General features: G+C 44.8%; 1 long non-coding RNA gene across 19 annotated transcripts in view; it reads left to right on the top strand.

Annotated features, from left to right (window-relative positions):
- Positions 1 to 3443: 3443 nt before the first annotated feature.
- The window catches only part of LOC112660079 (uncharacterized), a 41783-nt gene continuing 23749 nt past the window's right edge, over positions 3444 to 21477 (top strand). For 10 of the 19 annotated variants that reach the window (XR_007407436.1, XR_007407432.1, XR_007407419.1 and 7 more), the window contains exons 1-9: positions 3444 to 3648; positions 4538 to 4767; positions 5980 to 6042; positions 14702 to 14770; positions 15227 to 15361; positions 15788 to 15861; positions 16517 to 16646; positions 17718 to 17928; positions 18211 to 19316. This is a non-coding gene — a long non-coding RNA (uncharacterized LOC112660079). Of the gene's footprint in view, positions 3649 to 3767; positions 3907 to 4537; positions 4768 to 5979; positions 6043 to 14701; positions 14771 to 15226; positions 15362 to 15787; positions 15862 to 16516; positions 16647 to 17717; positions 17929 to 18210; positions 19317 to 21477 lie in introns of those variants that run through there. The other 9 variants (XR_007407408.1, XR_007407399.1, XR_007407409.1 and 6 more) reach the window with 9 other exon arrangements.

Here is a 21477-nt window from a genome sequence, read left to right as displayed (position 1 = left end):
GCTTTGTTTGGCCCTGCTACCAGTGTAGACACAGCCAGTCAGGAACAAGGGGGCCATTCAATCAATCCACCTGACACGCTGCTGTCGCCGGCTCGGCCTTGAGTTCCACAGGCACGGAGCTCAGAACCATCCTGAAAGAGGCTGTCGGCTGAGGAGGGCTAACAGCTGCTCTGTGGCAATTAACCAGCAGTTTCTGTTGCTGAAGGAGATTATTTTGGATGGCGTAAAGAGATTCAAATAAAAATGTCAACGTGCCCATTACGGATGAAAGTTAGAAAAACTTAAGTGGCCCCGAATTAATCACTATTTGACAGGGCGGCCCGTAAATGAGTACTGAAAATCCTCCACAAATCTATTTTCCTGCCTTTTTGGTAATTGTAAAGAAGCTCGTCGGGGGTGGGGAGGGCATTTCTTGGCTACAACCTTAATTCATCTCGGAGTGAAGATTTAATGACAAAGTTACAAGCCCTTAAAGTAGCATTTATTGAGGGGCTAATGAGCGTCCCTAAGAACTCTGTTAAAAAAAAAAAAAAAAAAGAGGCAGCCACCATCACAAGAGGCCTTTGAAAATACCGAAGAGGGGGGAGTTCATTAGTCTTTTTTTTTTTTTTCTTTCTTCCCCTTTCTCAACAATGAATATTTCTGCTGCCAAACCTTCAGGAATAGGGTTGGTTTCCTTTCAAGTCATTGATGCAGATTTTGCTTCTGCGCGGAGTCCAGACAACCTCTCGGAGGAGAAGCAGGAAATCACACCGTCAAAGGGAAACTGTGCATTCCTTCCTCCCCGGCTGGGTCGGCCCCTCACAAACACTGGATTTATGCTGCGTTGCCAAACCGCCTCCGATTTCCATGCCCTCCCACGGCTAAGATAACGAACACTGCCTTCGGCCTCTGAGAGCTGCACTTATTTAAAACTCCAGCTATGCGGTAACAAAACCGGCTGCTGTCACCCCAAATCGAGCAAATGAGCTCCTGTCCTACAGCATAAAAGGTAAGAGAGTTATTGAATGTTCCCCGCAGAGCCGGCCCCATTCGCCCTTGCCCTTTCTTGGCACCTACCCCCCCACCCCCACCCCTTCTCCTGGAATCTTCTAGGCCCTCCTGCCTCCAAGCCTCCTTCTGTCTCTGGGAGCACAGGCAGGACTAGCTGGGGCCAGTCTGTTTGAAACAGATCGAGTTTTCTTAAGTCAGGATATTTTTTTTTTCTCTTTTAAGTAAAAGTCCTTATAGGGAACCCTGTAAGGAAAGTGGAAACTAGCAAAGCACTTTGACTTCCAGTCTCTTCTGGGCAGTGCCCAGGCACCAAAGTATGGTACGTCTTCCAGAAGCGTGAATACAACTGAACAGTTAACGGGACGTGGGGAAGAGACGAGGGTGGAGGGGGAAGCTGTACACCCTCAAAGGTGAAACAGGTATCCTGACTCCTCCTCACTCACGTCCAAGAGAATCATGGTTTTTGGAGCTCTTCTGCCCTGGGAGTCTCGAAAATGATCTACAGCTGCGGTGAAACTGACACGCAGAAAATATGAGTGTTTAGAAACTACTCCCGTCACAGTTTGGCCAAAACATCCTACTTCTCTTAGGACAGAAAAGAAAGGCTTTGCACTACAAGTGCCTCCATTGGGAGAATACATTCATTAAAATGACATTTTGCACAGCTGCATGAACCCGGGATCTGGGAGATGCTTCCTGTGTGTACCATAGGCCCCGGCTCGTGAGGGTTCACACCCGGTGGCACCGTACCAGGGCTTTCATGGCCAGGTCACTCGTTCTGAAGGAACTGCCCCCTCCATATCACCTGGGAAGGACTCTAATTCGCCCCTCACTGGGGACATGTCTGTATTTTGGAGACCATCTCTTTAAATACAGTCACCCCCGTAATGCTGCACATCATAGGTTTTCCTTCCGAAGGTTGACAAAATTCAACGGGCATCGGGGTTTTTTTCAGCAGCACATAGGTAGTCTTCGGCTTCCAAGAGTGAAGCTACAAAGGGGGCTGACAGCTCAGGTCATGAAGGAGAAAACATACTTGCTCTGCATCCTCAGGACAACCACTGCTGAGGATGTGAAGGGCCACTAATAATCAAGAGTGATTATATATAATGTTATTATCAGAATAGCTTTGGCTTAGGTACCAAATGATGGAGTAACACTTTGTATCCTTTTTTTTTTTTTTTTTTTCAGTTAGGCCAGGCAACATGATTTCAAGACTGATGGCACGACCTTCACTTATCTTCACCACTGAGAATCCAAGAGCTCGGAGAGGTTCATTACTGTGCCAAGCTCCCGCCGCTAGTGTGTATGGAAGATGCAGGACTCAGCCGGAACTGGCCTGCGTGCAAAGCTTTGTCCGAAATCACTGCTCTGGTCCGCCCCTTACACTGCTGCCCACATTCACACCGGCCTGACTGTGTAGCCACCCTTCTAGCAACTCTAGCGCCGCAACACTGAGCCCTGCGCTCCCCAAGGAGGGGCGTCCCCGGCCAAAGCGAGGGCATGGGCTGGAGTCAGAATGCCTGGGCTTGTTCCGAACCTGGTCTGCCGCGGGCCGGCGGGGCGGGCCTCTGCACATTTCCTAGCCTGTGCCTTCATCTTCAGAATATCAAGCTTTTCTTTTTTTTTTTTTTTTTTAAGATTTATTTATTTATTCATGAGAGACACACAGAGAGAGGCAGAGACAGGCAGAGGGAGAAGCAGGCTCCCCGTGGGGAGCCCGATGCGGGACTGGACGCTGGATCCCGGCATCGGCACCTGAGCCAGGGGCAGACGCTCCACCACTGGGCCACCCAGACGCCCCATGATCAGACATTTCTAACTAACATGGTCGCTGTAAAAAGCGAAATGGGCTAACGTGTTTAGATACAGGATAGTTTCCGGCACGTAGTAGCCACTCAGTTAATGCTAGGGAAGGAGGAAGGGAGGGAGGGAGGGAAGGAAAGAAAAAGAAAGAAGAAAGGAAAGGGAGAGGGAGAGAGAAAGAAGAGGGAGAGAGAGAGAAAGGGAAAACGAGCGAACCCAAGGAGGGGCACCTGTTCTCCTGCGCACTGAGCCACCGCAGAGGGGCGGCATCACCATCACCCCCCGAGGGTACTGGGAGCACCTCGAGGCTTCGCACGAGCCTCCCAGGCAGGCGGCCCCGGGGCCTCCCACGGCTCACGATCTCCGCGGCCTCCTCCGCACGGCCTCGTCCCCACCGGCTCCCCAGGCGGCGCCAGCGACGTCCCCGCCCCGTACCGCCCGCCCGCCCGCAGGAGCCAAGCTGCCGGTCCCAGCATCCTCAGCGCTGGGCGGGTCACGTGACCACCCCGGAGCCAATCACGGGGCCCGACGGGGGCCGCGCGCTGATTGGCTCTCTCCCGTCACGTGCCTCTGCGCTGCTCAGGGCGGGAGCCCCACGGAGAGGGCGAGGCGGGCTGGTCTGCGGAGGGAGATGGGGTGCGTGAGCGCCGGGGCCGCAGGGCGGGGGCTGCCGCGAGGGAAGCGTGCCTGCTGAGAGCGGTTCCTCGTGTTGCTGGCGTCGCTGGTTTCGAGGTCGTTGGTGTGGTCAAGGACTAGCGCGTGGGTGTGAAGCTTGGCTTCCTTCCTTGGAGCTGCGTGGCCCTGGGCAGTTAGTCCCCCTGCGCCCGCCCAGCTTCACGCCTGAGTGCGGTTAGTGCTGCGCCGCCCTCGTGGGTGGGTCGCCGCCCGCCGCCCGCCGCCCGCCGCCCCGCGGGTGTGCGTGTCAAGTGTTGAGCGCGCCCGTTGAGGCGTCTGCCGAGCGCCTGGCGCGCCCCCGACCGTTGCTAGGTTGGTGGGATGCCCCGGGGAACGCGACAGAGCAACAACAAGATCTTTGCCCTTGTGGACCTGACCCTCTAAGGCAGAGAGAGGGGACAGAGAAGAACGAGATAGTCACGCGCAAGTTAGGTAGAAGCAGGATGAAGAAAAGGAAGTGGGTCAGGGTGAAGGCGCCTGGAAGAGCAGGGGGGCGGGGGGGGGGGGGGGGGGGGGCTGGAGCCGGGACGCGGAAGCCCAGGTCTGGAGGCGTTTGGCGGGTTAGCGCTTGGTGGAGTGGGGGTATTGCAGGAAGGGGGCCTGGCAGTGCAGAACCCCAGGGTAGGAGCGTGCTTGGGATTTCTGAGGAGCAGCAAGGAGACCAGGGCGGCTGGAGACAGCAAGACAGAGAGGGCAGGGATGGTGGCGTATGACCGGGCAAGGCAAGAGAGGAGTTCAGGAAGGGCCTGGGAGCGCAGGGAAGACTTGGGATTTCACTCCTAGGAAGTGGAACCCCTTAACAGGTTTGGAGACTAGGGGGGAGCGGATGTGACTTCCTCTGTGACGGGCCGGTGGTGGCTGCGGCGTTGAAAATAGAATAGCTCTGGTTATGATTGTTCTGATGATGACTACATTTCAGTTCAGCAGGTGGGAATGCAAGTACCTGGTATGTAAAGCTCATTTGGGGATACTCCTAGAGCAAACACTCCAAGGGGGCTGTCTTGCTCTTATCTGAAAAATAAGATGCACCTCCGATGCACTTTTGGTGCATTTTCTCTTCCAGGGCTTCCAAAGAAACAGGACCAGGAGATGTGCAGATTCTTGATGTGTCAGGCTCATTTGGTATTGTAAATGACTCCTCTGAAGAGGCCTCCTTCATTCAAAGGCAACATCTGTCAGGAATACCACGGATCTCTGGGAAAAGCATGGTCTCCTGAATCAACAGCCATAATGACAGCTTGTTGAAGATTTACATGGCTTCTGATTTCAGCCTGATAATTCCGTTTTAACATGGTGAGCTGGCGGTATTGGCACTCAGCTTGCTGAGCGTATCTTATGTCATCGGATCATAAGAACTGGCCGATGGAGCCTAAAAGATAAGTCCGAGGAAGTAGATTAAGAGTGTCTATGGTGATTCTCAGCGAATGGATCCGAGTGCCAGAGGGATGGGGCCCGATGGGAGGTAGATTATATGACAGGTGCTTTTAAGAGAATTGTGTGCAGTCTCCTAGTAACCTCACCCTGTGCTGGCTAAGCTTTGGGCTTTCTTTGCAGAGAGGAGAAAAGAAGGTCCCCTGTGTGGAACACCTTGTTAGAAGGGCAGGGCAGGACAGTGAGACTTGCAGATCGTTCCATCCACTGCGTGTTTGGGATGGAAATCCACGGAGACCCTTCAGAGGAGAAAGATGCGTATTTAAATGTTTCGTATTCCTGGTCTCTTAGAAACCATTAAGGCGTCTCATTTGCAATTTGTCTAAAATCTTTTGGGATCCATCGAAGCTTCCAGCTAGTATCATCCGTTAAGGCTAATAAATCTCCTATGTTTGTTTTTCTACCTTTTGGTCTTTTAAAAACTTTGTATTACAGTATAGTATTTATACAGAAACGTGCACAGATCATACTGTACAGTTCGATGAATTTTCCCGAAGTGAACACCGTGATGTAGCCAATACCCAAGCACATAGAGTATATTGCCAGAACCTCAGAGACCTTTACAACAGAAACCACTATTCTAACTTCTAGTACTATAGAGTATATTGGGCTGGGTTTTTAGATTTTATTTAAGTGAAATTCTGTATTTGTGTATAGTTATAGGAAATTCTCTATTAATTTTATATAAATGAAATTCTACAGGACATCTTTTGTATCTAACTTCTTTCACTCATATTAATTTTGTGCGATTCATCCGTGTTGCTGTGTGTAACAGTAGTTCATTTATCTTTATTGCTATGTTCCATTTTATGAATATACTATGATTTCTTTTTTTTTTTTTTTTATACTATGATTTCTATAGCCAATTAACTAACAGACCTTTGAGTTGTTTCTAAGTTCTTACTGTTGTAAGTAAAGCTCCTATGTATATCTTTTGGTGAACATTATGCATTTCTCTTGGGTATGTATCTGGGATGGAAATGTCTGGGCCATAGGGGACACCTATGCTTGGGGTAAGTACATACTGCCACAGTTTTCTCTATGTGATTCTACCAATTTGATCCCTATCGGCAGTGCATGAGAGTCCCACTTTTCCACATCCTGGACAACATTGGCATTTTCACATTAGCCAGTCTGGTGAGTATGAAGTAGTAGCTCATTTTCATTTTAATTTGCAAACTATTATCTTTCTTAAAAAAGATTTTATTTGTTTATTAGAGAAAGAGCACAAGCAGAGGGGAAGGGTAGGTAGAGAGGGAGAAGCAGACTCCCCACTGAGCAGGGGCTAGATTCCAGGATCCTGGGATCACGTCCTGAGCAGAAGGCAGATGCTTAACAAACTGAACCACCCGGGCGCCCCTGCATACTATTATCTTGTCTTTCAACTATCAGACACTTTCTGGACTCCTCCTCTATACAGGGTCAATATAGCAGACATCTGCACACACATTATTCTCACACCAACCTTACGGGACTCAGGGTTTTTTCTCATTTCCCACAATCACATATAGGGTCTCGGTTTGGCCAGAATATGGGACTTTCAAATGCCAAAACCAGGAAAAGTCCCAGAAAACTAGGATGATTGATTATCCTATGGCTAAAAAAAATGACAGAGCAAATATTCAGAGATGTCCTCACTTCAAGTTTTCTTCATTATATGTTATGTTCTCACTACTCCAGGGGAGGTCCCTGGACCAGCAGCATCAGCTCTGTTTGGAAGCCAGTAAGAGATGCACTATCTGAGACCCCACCACAGACTTTCTGAATGAGAATGAGCATTTTTCCCCAGGTGCTGTGTTGTACCCTCACAGTTTGAAAAGCACCACTCTGTGCCGGTAGTTCTCAAACTTGATTGCACTTGGGAATCATCTAGGGAGATTTACTGTTACTGTGGCCTGGATCTCATCTCTAGAGGTTCTCAACTAGTTGGTCAGGGAAGCTGCCTGGACAGTGGATTTTTTAAAGCCTCCTGAGTTATTCCAACATGCATCCAAATTTGAGAACCAACGCTCTCTCTCATCCATGTCATGCAACCTTGGATAGTATACCTTTATTGTAGTCTTTTCAGGATTTCATAAGCAAGACTCTGATCACCTTCATTTGCATAGTTTAAAGAGTTTAAAGATTTAGGTCATCATGTCTTTAGACAACTCCCTCCTCAGACTGAAGCATCCAGCACCGGTCTTTGTTTTCTGCTCATCCTTTTGCCCTCAAATGGAAGCACTACAATTACCTTACAATTCTGAGTGTAACTCATCCTGAGTGGATCTTCTTGTCTAAGGAGAAAGAAAAAGGATTCAAGCCTGCATAACAGGTCAGAGCTCAGCTGCACAGACATTCCCCAACACCCACATACTTGACAGCAGAGACAAAACATCCAGATTATTGACCGTTTCTTCTTTTCATCCCAATGATCTGAGTTCACAGGGCTGAGATGCAATTAAAAGCTAGTCCAGGCTAACAGCCAGTGGGCCACAGTAGCTCAGGGGAGCAGTAGCTCTAAGAGCTGGCAAGCCTTTGCTTTACAGATCCTGATTATTCTTTCATGGTTTAGCTTCCAGCACATGGCCTGGTTTCCATGTAAGACGATAAGGCCTCTGTGTTCTTTCACATGCAGACTAAAGACTTCTGGTTACTTAGATGAAGAAATCAGGTCCTAGTGATGGCAAAATATTTACATGTTGATTTAAGCTTGTCCATGAAATTGGGGATAAGGAACATTTCCATTGAGAGGGGGAAACAAAGAGTTCAGAGCTACAGTGGCATTTCAGTGGTATTTATTTAGGTAGAAGAGGCTTTTCCAGTGCCTACTCCCTTCCTTTTCTTTTCCCCTGGATGATTTTGGGAAATCCTTAAGTTCCTAGTACAAAAACAACCAATATTGTGTTATCTTGTTGGGGTGTTTGTGTTTGTGTGTGTATGAAGGGTGAGAGTTGGAGAGTACAAGAGCTGTCTGAAATGTGGAATCACATAGCTCATTGCAAGATAGTTTTTTCCATATTTGCAAATGTTTCAGTCTGTGTCACACTATAACATACTGTGATTATACAAAGGGATTTCCAATTTGACTTGTTATTTGCCAGTATCTGCAAAGGTTAGTTTTTTTCTGCTTCAAAATAACATTGTTTGGGAACAGACACACTACTGTTTTAAGTTTTACAACATTCAATTATTTTTAAAGATTTTATTTATTTGAGAGAGAGCGTGCACATGAGTGTGGGGGAGGGGCAGAAACAGAGAGGCAGAGAGAATCTGAAGCAGACTCCACACTGAGTGCAGAGCCTCATTCAGGGCTCAATCCCATGACCATGAGATCATGACCAGAGCTGAAACCAAGACTTGGACGCATAACCAACTGAGCCACCCAGGTGCCCCTACAACATGTAATATTTTAAAGACTTACAAATCTTGAGAAAGATACTCCCGGAAGCATCCTCCGGACTCTGGTGGGAGATTTTATATAGTTAGGCATCATTATAATAATTTACTGTTTGTTGACATTGAGCGTGTACTATGATCCAAGGTGGTCCTATGTACTTTATACATATTAGCATATTTATTTCCAAAGCCCATTGGAAGAAATGTGTTGTTATTTACCTTTTACGAATTAAAAACTGAGTCTGCAGTTGATAAGTAACAGAACCAGGGTTCAAATCTAGGTTGTCTGATGTCCAAGCCTGTGACTTTCCAGTTTTAGTCCTGGAAGTCCTGCGTCCTGGGCAGCCCTTCAGTCCCCAGCAAACCTGGACAGTTGGTCATCCTACCTGTAAACACAATACTTGACCTCCTCCTGTATACAACTTCTTAGACTTAGGATATTCATATTCTTGCAATTCCAACACTGCTGTCCAATCCAATAAGCATTTTCAACCATCAACTGTAATCAAAAAGCTCTTTGCTAGGTGCAATTAGGATCCAGAAATAAAGATGTAAACCCTACTTTTTAGGCCACTTGCAAGTAACCTGAAGGGAAGAAAATACATGTTATTTTATCAAGAAATCATGCATTATCTTTGGCACTGTACCTGTGCAAACACCAGATTTCGGTGTTTGTGTGTAACGCAGATACTGATTTTTAGTTGGCCGCATAATTATTTGCTATGACAGTACAACATCTTTGTGAGAACAGTGTGGGGCTGGGGTGCTTGGAACTGCTCATCCATGCAAAGAATTCTTGTCAAATATTTTAATGAGAAGAAAAACATGGCAGTCATGATGAAAATCCAAGGTGACCTTGGGCTGAGCAACACATTGCTGATCACCTAATGGTTTTTTAAGGCCTTTTTTTTTATGATGATGATGATGGTGATGATGATGATGATGATGGCTTGTTTGCAGAGTTACTGTCTAGATGAGGGAGAGGAGGAGAAGCGGATTGGGAGACCACCTTAAGAAAGCATCTTTGTCTCAACATTAAACTTTCATTCCAGCAAATACCAGATAACCAGCCTCTAAAGCCTGTTTCTCCTTGGAAGAAATTCCCCTTGGTTATATGGTAGGAGGAAGCAGCATTGGCCTTACACCACCCTCTCCTCACTCCATGGCAGGCAGAGTGCACACCTAGCCTTGGCCAGCCTGACATCTCCACGCAGGACTCTGTGTCCTGGATGAACAAAGAGGAGGGCACAGTTAGGAATTCCCTTGAGAAGCAGTGGTGTTCAGAACCAGGCACAGTGACCTCCATATGTCCCATAAAAGATGGTGGAGATGTCCTGCCCATTGTCTGGGGTTCTAAATCTTTCCCTAGCTTGGTGTTCTTGGTCTCTCTTTCAGCCAGGACTGATGTTCAGTGGGTCTGAATTAGTGACCCCATGCCAGTGGTTAAAGAGTTAAAATACTTTGGCTCATTTGATGAGGAACCCACAGCCCCCAGCTCCCCAACTGCACCTGCACGTGGTGCTGCTGTGGCTGAGTGAGCCCCCTTCTTTGGAATCTACTCAGTTTCCCCCATCATCCAGGAACCTAAGGGTTCACTCTCAGAACAGCAGGAGGCCACCAGGAACTTGCTCTAGCTCCCTTCTGATTGGACAATTCCAGGTCCTGTGAGTTACTATGTTGAATATCAATTCTATGCACTCTGATAAACTTTGAATACAATCCCCTTTTCTCCTTAAGCTAAGAGAGTCCATTTCTATGTTTGCAACCCAAAGCCCTGATTGATACATGCACTTCTACACATTTAATTTTATGCAGGCTATATTTAGGGAAGGAAAATTTATTTCTGATAGGTATGGGAAAATGAGTTACAGAAGTGTACCTGCTGTGAGGGACTTATGTGAAAGTACTCCATCTTGACATGAAAATATTAAGACATGAAATTAACTTGGTAAAAAACTAACACGGATTTAATGTTTATGTTTGCAAAGGTCTTCCTTCTTTACTGTATCTCATTACAGAGCACTTTGCTCTACCCTCTACATTTGAGATACAGGTTAAGGCATGACATGTTTTGTATTATCTCAATTTAGAGTGAGGAGTGACTAATCACACAACCATGATAGCACAGAGCAGGGGTAACCAGCTGGGGCTCCTGATCTAAAAACCTGCCCTGTTCCCTTTGTATTTTGTTGCTTCTCCAGGTGGGTTGTTCACCATGGTTGAAAAATACCGAAGTCCCCTGCCTGCCAATTTCAGAAATTCTACTACTTCTCTTCCCCCTTTGGATTGAAGTATTGTCTCTAGCACAAGTTTTCCAGTTATATTTAAGCCACAGTCATCCGGAGTACTTTATCAGAGGTTACTTTTAAAAATTAGCTAATGCCTACCTAGGAAAGCAGAACATTGAGGGAATGGGAGCTTCAGAAGGGCCACAGGATCTTTGTACTTGCTATTTCCTCTGCCTGGCAACCAGAAATAGTTCATAGGCTCTGATAAAGGTCAATGTAATCCTGTTGTTTTGATTTTTTCTTTCTCCACTCCCACCCTCAGTAACACCAGCTCCCTAAATTGATGGAAGTAGAATAAGGATCAGGAGAAAACGTCAGAGAGTATAGGTTAAAAAGTCTCCCTCTTTAGTCAACAGAACATTTATGTGGAAAGTTTTGGTCAATGCCTGAAAGTAATTTCCTGGGATGGACTGAATTGGAGCATGATTACAGAAATTAACTTCATTTAATCAAAATATAGCGGGTGGGTGGGAGGTTGGTGGGGGGAGCAAATCATCTAATCTGAAACAAATCGGATTAAGACCTTTAGAGTTCCTAAACCTTGGAAATACTATGGTGCTCCCCTGATCTACCATATAGAGTTCACAAACGTATGCCACCATAAAATACAAAACTCCTATAGAATATATATGTATATAAAAATAGCTCATTGGAAGAATTTCTTAATGCAAAATTCTGGCTAAGCTCATCAGAACTTAAATTTTTGTGATGTCTCTGTTTTTTCTTATGCCATAAGCACATGTTTTGTTGGTTTCTTGAGCAATCTTGTACTCACCAGGAGTCAGAATACAGTGTCTTAGACATTTATGAACAGTGTGGTCCTGGTTTAGCCTCAGCTTCTTCGGATATAGGACTCATGATGTCTATTTGCCTCCCACAATGAGATTTTGGCTATGACAATGCTTGCTAAATAGTAAAGGGCTGTATTATGTAGGCCGTTATTAATTCCGAGTGGTTAGTGATAGATTGTAAAGACATACTCAATGTTCCCTAAAGTCTGAAAGTGCCAATGACTCTAAAAACATGTTCTATGTTATGCTCAAAGAGCAATAAGGTAGGGGAAAGTACAGTAGGTTTTTATGCTTTGAAAAGGAATCACTTGCAGCCTTAACATTTGTTGGAAAGGCTAGAAAAAGGGCATTTTCATACTCAACGAATATATATCTCATGATCATGAATCCACAGTCAGAAGTTACTGGATGATGCCCACCAAAAGATAGGGACATAGATCCAGGAAACAGAGATCCAACTTAACAAAAAGAGTAAAGGGTCTCTCCTTTTTGCCGCCATCCTGGTTGTGTGTGGTTGACTGTAATTGCCATGTCTTCTCACAAGACTTTCAGAATCAAGCGATTCCTGGCCAAGAAACAAAAGCAGAATCGTTCCATTCCCCAGTGGATTCAGACAAAAACTGGTAATAAAATCAGGTACAACTCCAAGAGGAGGCACTGGGTCTGTGAGGAAGCATCGCACATCATGAAATAGCAAACATAATTGGCACACATATTTAAGCCACGTGGAGATTACATGTTCCTATCCTATCAATATGGAAACATCCTTCCTACCTGGTCAATAGACATGTCTTATCAAGGAAATGATTTTCTCTGTTACTATGCCTCTATACCAGTAGGTTGGTTCAGTAATAAATGTGAGACCTTTCAGCCGAGCTGCTGTTGTGTCCTGATTTGTCAAGTACTGAATTCCTCCTCCTGTCAGATCTCACATAGCACTGTCTGATAGAACTTTCTGCAGTGATAGAAATGGCCCTTGACAACCAAGTATTTAAAGTGCGGCTAGGGGAGCCTCTGTCTGCTAAGCATCTGCCTTTGGCTCAGGTCTTGACGGGGAGTCTGCATGTCTCCACCTCTCTGCCCCTCCCCCTGCTTATGTGCTCTCTCTCAAATAAATAAAATCTTAAAAAAAAAAAAAAAAAAAAAAGTAAAGGGATTCCTGGGATGATGCTGAAGAAACATATAAAGAAGTCAAGGTAGAGGACAGTCAGTCCAGACTGAGTAGGAGAATGTGGTGCTGCTAGAGTCCAAAAGGGATGTCTCCTAGAAGAATCCCAAACTGACCAAATAGCAGATGTATTTTAAATGCTGAGAGAAGAGTCACAGTTTTGATAGGGAGTCTGCAAGTGGTAGCTAGAAAACAAGGCTATTAGCAACTCCAGAGAAAACAAAAAGTTCTACAAGAAGGAAATGTAATCATAATTAGTGGCTCAGTTGAGGGTAATATTGATATGAACATGACAAGGTAAAGGCTGATTATTGAACTAAATCAAATTGTGACATGACTCTATTGGGAGGAAGGTGACAGGAAGTCAGCCTGTGTGTTGCCAGGCACGTGTGTTGGGGGCAGTGGTGAGAAATGCATTAAGACCAAGAACACTCATATTCTACGGTAGGAAGTTAACAGACAATACCTGGATTTAAAAAGAAAAGCCATACAATCATGTTATTTAGAAACAAGGAAATGAGTTTCCAAACATATGTCAGAATGAACTGAATATATCTTTTAAGGGTGCACGATTGGGGTGAGTGAATAGGAAACTGAGGAAGCAAGGGGGAGTCTTATTGAATTTTAGAACCAGGAACATGTATAACTTTGGGGGAAAGTTTTTAATTCAAAAAGAGACAGGAGAATTCAGGCTAGGATGACAATAGACAGGGCAGAGGTCTGAGCTCTTCAGCCACAAACAAGGGGGAGTTAAAGCAGAAAGTGCAGCAGCCAGATTAAGAGCCGCCAGCTCTCTAGCTTGACTCTGTCTTCGCCTGGGAATTAATAGGTTACAATGAACATCTCTACCTGGGAAAGGCCTGGCTGGCGCACAGGGTCAGCACTCCACAAACACTGACAACAGCAATAATGAAGCTGCCAATCCCAGGGGCACGCCGGGGACGCATCTGCCACAGGCTGGTCTTGCAAGCTGTCAGCTTTCTTAAATGCACATTGCCAGGCCAGAGGAAAGATGTCACCTGCTCTCCCTGGTGTACCTTCACTGGTTACTGTGTCTGCTCATTTCCACAAATTAGGTCCCAATATGTCCAAATATGGGTTTCTTTTGTTATAAAGAAGGTGCTGCTCTGACTTGGACCAAAATTATTGGAGAGCCCACAAAAGTAGTCTGAAAATGGATTACTAATTTGAGATCCAGGTAGGGAAGTCTTGGTGGGTTCTTTGACGCCCCCCCCCAAAAAAAATCTACACAAACTTGCATATTTATGCAGATGTGCATCTGTTTTGTGAAGGTTCAATACTTAGCTGTGCAAAGGGCTGGGGTTGTGACCCAAAGCACCAGACTAAAAGCATCAAATACCCAGCCAGGATAGAATGATGTCTCCATCTTCGGGCATCTCACCTATTAAGGACTATAAAGAAAACACAAGCATTTTGGGGGTCCATAGGCTTTTAGATAATTCCCAGCACCATTATTTCAGGTTTCTTCATCTTGCAAGAGTCAACCCATTCAGCAACTACATGTAGAGGTAGGGATGTCAGCCTAATGTAGCAGGAAAGATGCAAGGCATCATGGAGAGCTCATTGGCGCTTCACTCTTGAACAGGACCCTGGAATTTACAATACCCTCCACCTCCGACCCCACCCCACCCCCAATGCTATATTGCCTGGTGACCCTCCAACAGCCTGGAAAGGAGCTCATTTTAGGGACTAGAGGTGAAGGCTGAGATTCATTAAACATAGGAGACTGTCAGGGCACAGTACAGGTATCTGTAGCAAAGACCTCAGGACCAGAAACACATAGAAGTGGTGAAGAGCACTGTTGTCAGAGCCACTCAGTCTTGGGTCCTGTTTGTGCCATATTAACAGATTGATTTGCGGCAAGAGGTTTCACGTCTGCAAACCTCAGCTTCCTGGTCTGTGAAATGGGAGTCATTTTACCTGAGTCTTCAGATTTTTCCCAGGATTATGTAATGATATTAAAGGATTTGATGCCAGGGAAATGGCTAGCATTCAGCAGACAGTCATTAGTATCATTACTTTATAAAAAAAAAAAATACATAAACAAACATGATGGACTCTCATCTTTTAAGGAGAAAATAATTGTAACATTATATCTGTTTTTCATTCCAACAATAATATTCTTATCTGATTACCTTCTATTTCTTTAGTTCAGTTGTTCTCAGCTGGGAGAGAAGGTTGTCCCCCAGGGGGCATGGCAATGTCTGGAGACATTTTTGGTAAGTCACTACTGGGGGGATGCTACTGGCATCTAGTGGGTGGAGGCCAGAGATGTTGCTAAGCCTCTGTAATGCACAGGGCAGCCCCCCACAACAAAGGATAATTTTGCCAATGGTGCTGAGGTGGACAAAGCCTGTTCTAACACTAAAAATGAAACTTAAATGGGAAAAATATACCCTAAGGACCCTACTGAGGGCACCCCTCCGTTCTTGGAAGAGACAGTGGTTCCATTTTAAGAACATCGTTTCCAGCTGCTCAGCTTGTCATTTCTATTCTGACAATCAGAGAGAATGAACGTCTGCGTTACTGTGTGGCCGCAGGGTGAGGCAGCCCAGCGCTGGGGATGGGGGGTACCCCTCCAGAGGGGCAAAGCTAATGTCTAGGACTTTTGTAGAACAACAAAGCTCTATGAGTGTCCATTGTGTTATTAATTTCAACTTTTTTTTTTTAAAAAGATTTATTTATTCATGATAGACACACACAGAGAGAGAGAGAGGCAGAGACACAGGCAGAGAGAGAAGCAGGCTCCATGCCAGGACCCTGGTGTGGGACTCGATCCTGGGACTCCAGGATCATGCCCTGGGCCAAAGGTAGGTGCTAAACTGCTGAGCCACCCAGGGATCCCCTAATTTCAACTTTCAGTAGGAAATCGGTTTCCAAAGGTAAATTGAAGCTTAAGGTATGTTCAAAGCATCAGAGAGCAATTTCGCAAGTGTAACTTTTTAACATCCCCAAACCTCTCAGACATCATTCTAAAATGAGGCTTACTCTGATTGAGTTTGCTGACACCGGTATTAAACGGTGATTTTCATGTCATGGTTTTGGAACCGTTGACCATCCTTGCAAATATTACCAACATAAAAACCATTGCACAGAGACAAAAATTTTAGATTATTATTTACTCAACGACACCCTGCCTGTTTCTGATTGGGTTTTCAAAGACGGAAAGGCTAAATTATAGAAATAATACAATCACCCACACATCCCTTTCTCTTCTGTTATAAATCCATACCCAGATATGTTGACATGAAGATACACGATATCACAGAAAGGACATCCAGAGTGACAGGAGGACTCCAGCGGTTGAATGGTGGGTTTTTGTTCCAGCTCCCAGAGCCCGTCATCCTCCATACCTCTCATCAGTCTTTTGTGTGAAAGTCTTTGCTAAGAGTCAAGTCTCAACTGATAAGGCCTTGGAGACATAATCATTTTCCATTGACAGCACCTTGCAACCAATTCACAAACATTTTCATATTAATATTGAGCAATTTCCCTACATTCTAATCCATCAAAGTAGGCTATTAATCCTTCCTGTACCATTCTCTATTCAAATGCTAACAATTTTCTTCTCACAAGCTAAAACATTTGTCCGACAGCCCCTCACACAAAGACCCTGCATTGTTAGCGATGATGGATCAGAGTGTTAATATGAAGGATGCAATGTAAATTATATCATTGATACTGTACATATGTAGCGGAAGAAAATCTTTTTAAGAGATCATTTGTATGCTAAAGATAATGAAAGTGATCCCATGGTACAGCAACCTTAATTTTCCTTCCTAAGAGAAAAAAAAAAGGTTCTTTATAGTAGAGAATATGGAAAATCCATCATGATTTACAAAGGCACAAATGCCATCGTTTACTTTCTGAAAAAAAATACCCCGTTTCATTTATTTATTTATTTATTTATTTATTTATTTATTTATTTATTTTATTTTAAGGATTTATTTATTTATTTATGATAGACATAGAGAGAAAGAGGCAGAGACACAGGAGGAGGGAGAAGCAGGCTCCATGCCGGGAGCCTGACGTGGGACTCCATCACGGGACTCCAGGATCTTGGGACTCCAGGATCGCGCCCTGGGCGAAAGGCAGGTGCTAAACTGCTGACCCACCCAGGGATCCCCTACCCCATTTCTTTTAAAGAACTTATTGAAATAACTGGATAAACCATGTTAAAATCTCTTAAGAATCACATACCCTATGGTTACCAGGAGAACAGTATGGATAGCAGAGCTCAGTTTGGGTTGGAAAATAAATTCAGGGTAGTGAGAGGTCAGATGATTTATATTAATTATCTAATTTATTGAATAGTATAGAAACTTGGAGGGGACTACATTTGTGGTTCCCCCCCCCCCCCCCCGCCCCAAGGAGAGTGGTGAAGATAGCATGTGTTAAGAAATAGGATGGAATTTGGTTGATGTTCACATAACAATGTTTGTAATAGCACCTGGGCTCTACATCATTATAAACTCCTGGGGGCAAGAACTGACCATCCAAATGGGGTCTTGTGTTATTTTTCCAGAATACATAGCAAATCAGAGGTCTTAAGTAGCACTAAACTAATCACTGTGATGCTTGATTCACTTATATTTATTTATTTTCCACTTCTGAGTTGTCTGGTCTCCGAGTTTCCTTCTGTATTAAATGGCTGCTTGAAGGCAGGTATCTTAAATTCACCCTTGATATCTTTTCACCAGACCCCACCTCCATCCAGTCTTAAGACTTGTCACTTCTTCCTGAAAAAACTCCCCCTTCCTCATCTGTCTCTCCATTAGCCACTTCCACCACCTTCCTCTGAGACACCACCATCTTCCATGCGGATGCTGGCTCATCTGGTCCCTTTAGGGGTCGCTTCACCCCTTCCTCACAAAGCAATCCTAGGGATCTTGAAATGCGCATTTAATCATGTCACTTCACTGCTTTAAAAAAAAATAAGTTAAAAATAAAACAGAATCAGTGGTTTTTCTTATCCTCAGGTTCATGTTCCAGTGTCTTCCTGGGGGCTGACAAAACTTTGCTAATCGGGCTCCAGCCTATCTATGTGACCTCAGCTCCTGCCACTTAAGTTAGAGAGTTCTCCCTGTTGGCCAGTGCCTTCCCTTCCAACTGTCCTTGCCTATGCTTTTGCTTGCCTGGAAAACTGTTTCTCATGTTCTTTTCTAGGTTAAGTTCTCTATGTATCCTTCAGGAATCAGCTAGAACACCATCTCTTAAGGAAACCTCCTCTGATGACAACTCCTTGTACCACCCTATCCGGCCTCCAGTCTAAACCAAATCTCCACGTACCGCCTTCATTTTCCCTTCAGAAAGATCAAGGATCTGCCTAACATTTATCTCCCATTAGGACTGCACAGTCCAAAAGAAGAAAGATAAGGTTGGTTCTGTTCATTCTTGTATCCTCTTCACCCCACACAGTACTTGTCATATAAACACTCACTAAACAGTTGAGAAGTGTTAAATGAATAAACTTATCTGCACAGAGCATTTTACTAGGAGCTTGGGGGGATAAATACAAGTATAAGACACACTATCAAGAAATTACCATGTGAAACTTGCACTCATTTAAAAAAAATGACAGCAGAAAATCTGAATCTTTATGCTTTTATCTATTTGGAAATTCTCTCCCCCATCTTTGTATGCATTTGGTTTCTTTCAGGATTTACATAGTTTTGCATCTGAAAAGATACTTGGTGGCTCTCCTCTCCTGTTGAACTCCATTAAACCTCATTATTGCTTTTCAAGGATTAAGACTTGCCCCCAAGGAATTAGTGGGGAGCACCCCCCTCTTCTCAAGCAGCTCTTGTGATAGGCTGGTCTCCAGCCCAGGGAGTAACATCCAAGGAGTTTAAACTGCTTCTGGCCATGAACCAGTCAGGTGTGATACTCAGGCAAGAGAGAAAAGAGGAGGAATGAGTAGAAAGGAGAGAGAAGGGAAGAGAAGATCAGAGAAGGAGAGTTTTGAATGGAACGTCTTCTGTGGGCATGCTCAGATAAGGACTTATGCCTCAGATCGTTCTCTCTGCTAGCTTCCCAAAGCCCTCTGTGATAGGTATCGAAGACAGGAAAGGACCCTGATCCAGAACAGAAAGAGCTCTGGGAGATCACAATGAGGAAAACCAACCATCCAGGGTCTCAGCAATCAGGGCAGGCCAAATCCCTCCATTGGGAGGACTCCCTGGTCCTCCCTGAGTGCAGCGCTGGGCATCAAACATCCTGCGAATGTCTGTACACTTGGGCTTCATTTCCTCCAACACTACATCCTGATGACTCCCTGATGATAATAAGGATCTACTTGGCACAACCAGTCTCCTTTCGCCTGCACAGAGCGCTCAGAGACCATGATAGAAAGGCTCACTCTTCTTTTTACTTAAGGAAAAGACCTGTCTGTTTACAATGTACTTGTCATCTCCACTCCCTGCTGAAGATTTGCTGCAGACAGTGAGCAATCATTTTAAACCAGATCTAGGAAGTCTTGGTATATCAGGTTTTCAGAGTATCACCTTCTGCTTTGGCTCATTGGCTTAATCTATTTTTCTTAAACCAAGTGACTCTCAAAGAGATGGTTACATAGTCACAAGACAACATGTGGCTTTTATTTCCTCTTTCCTATCAAGTGTCTGAAAAGCCCCGTGCTGGAAGTTAAAATAATCCAGGCAGTCGTAATCCTTGCCTGCTGAAGTGGTGGTGAAATGTGTGACCGAGGAACGTTTCTTGCACCTGCTGGTTTGCTATGCAGGCTGAACTTGGTGAAGCACTGGAAAGGTTGGTGGCAAGATGTCAACCCGGCAGCGTTTGTTTCTAATAACCAAACACTGAAAACAGCCTGAATGCCCACGGCTAGGGATTGGGTTATGCACATGATGGCATAGCCCTGTGGGGGAATAGAATGACCCTATCAGCCAAAGCTTGGAGAAATACATGCCCATGATATAATGATATGAAAATTGCTGAATACCCAAACACCTACATAGCATCGTCTCAACTATGTAACAATGCACAGGGTAAAACAAAACAAAACAAAACAAAAACAAACAAAAAAAACCACCCTCAAGATCTTCACTGGGAAGTAAGATCACGTACATTCCCCCCTGACTTATTTTACACTTTTGTACTTTCTGACTTTTCAATGAGGGAAATGCATTCTTTGATAGATAGAAAAGAGTTTTGTATCTATTTCTGTTTCTCTCTCTCTCTATCTATGGTCTTCTTAAGGCCAGAAAATTGGTTTCCAGAAGATATCATACATTGATCTAGATAGATAGTAAAAGATCGAACATTAGCCCCAGGCTTAGCTGCCCCCTGCTCACCCCATCTCCCTGGAGACCTGGGTCCAAAAGAGAGGAGTTTCAACCATTCTACCTACACTGGTAAATGGGCCAAAGAATCCTCCTGAGAAAGCCAACTTTTCCCCATCCCTGGTGGCCACAGGGACTAGTAGGATCCAGGCCAGTTTAAACAGAACGAGATAGTTTATCTGACTTTCAAAAGAGCTGGATAGGCATTTTGGAAGTGGAAGTGAGAGGAGAGAAACCTGCCCCTTTTTCCTGGGGCATTTAGCGGGGCGCCTCACGCAATTGCACATTTACGTTTCCTAATGAGGCTTACGTTCAGGGGTGTGGTCCACACACAACCACATGGTTGCCCAGAGCCTTTCTGCCCCTGGTGCTGAAAGCCAGGGGCTAGATAATTATTCAAGGTCAGATTTTTCGAGTTGGATGCCAGGATAAAAAAAAAAAAAAAGCAAACATTAAGGGTTAGCCAATACTTCGCAAACACTCATTTAAGGATTTCCTAATCACTCTAAGTGGCTCCTCCAGCTCTTGCACTTAAAAGGCTGCTGTTTTGTGTGATGTCATCTTTCGCCCATTATCTCAGCAGTCAATTTGCAGTGTTCGGAGAGGCAGCAAGAAAATGTTTGCAAACATCAACATTCTCGAGTCTTAAAAGATAATCCCCCTTTCAACTCCCTATGAGTGTATCAGCAGCACAGTTAGGTTTTCAGATTCCTCTAAATGGTAACACCACCAGCTGGATTGTACAGAAAACCTTTCTTCTGAAGAACTCAAAGACGTTTCTGAGTGGTATCACATCAATCACCTAGCAAGTCCTCAGAAGACTGGCCAGGCAGGTAGTTGGAGGGTAATTAGAAATGCGAATTGATAAAGCCCCTTTAAAATAGCTCCCAGAGGCAGCTCCTACCTGAGGGAATCTGGTGTACGATTTTAGTTTAAGGATAGCTGGTGCCAAGAGGTTCCGACCCACTGGACATTTGCATTGCTTCATTAAAGTCTTCAAAATAGCTATAGTATCATTAGCATCTCCATATTGCCAGGGGAAACTGAGGCAGGCAGAGGTTCAGCAACTTACGCAAGGCCATTTAGTTTAAGTGACAGCCCCAGAATTGGAACTTAACCAGATGTGTTTGACTTTTTAAAGTTTCACGTCTAACCCACCACATGGAGACACAATCTCCTTTCCCTCCTGTGGAACATTTTCACGAGCACTGTGCCAAGAAGCCTTCCTCTACCAGTGCAAATCTTGCCTGAGTAGAATGTTTTAAATCTTGGTTCCTCCAGGTATGAGCTGGGTGACCCTGGCCAGTCCCTTAACTTCTCTGAGCTGCTGTTTCTGTGTTTGCATAATGGAAATTATAGTTCTTACCTTGGAGGGTCTTTTTTTTTTTATAGAATTATTAACACTTTTTAAAAAATTTATTTATTTATGATAGTTACAGAGAGAGAGAGAGAGAGAGGCAGAGACACAGGCAGAGACACAGGCAAAGGGAGAAGCAGGCTCCATGCACCGGGAGCCCGATGTGGGATTTGATCCCGGGTCTCCAGGATCACACCGTGGGCCAAAGGCAGGTGCTAAACCGCTGCACCACCCAGGGATCCTATGGAGGATCTTTTTTTAAAAGATTTTA

Source organism: Canis lupus, chromosome 2 (assembly GCF_003254725.2).
Source record: "Canis lupus dingo isolate Sandy chromosome 2, ASM325472v2, whole genome shotgun sequence".
Lineage (NCBI taxonomy): Eukaryota > Metazoa > Chordata > Mammalia > Carnivora > Canidae > Canis > Canis lupus.
Note: the sequence above shows the minus strand (reverse complement) of the source record. Positions and strands in the feature narration are given on the sequence as shown.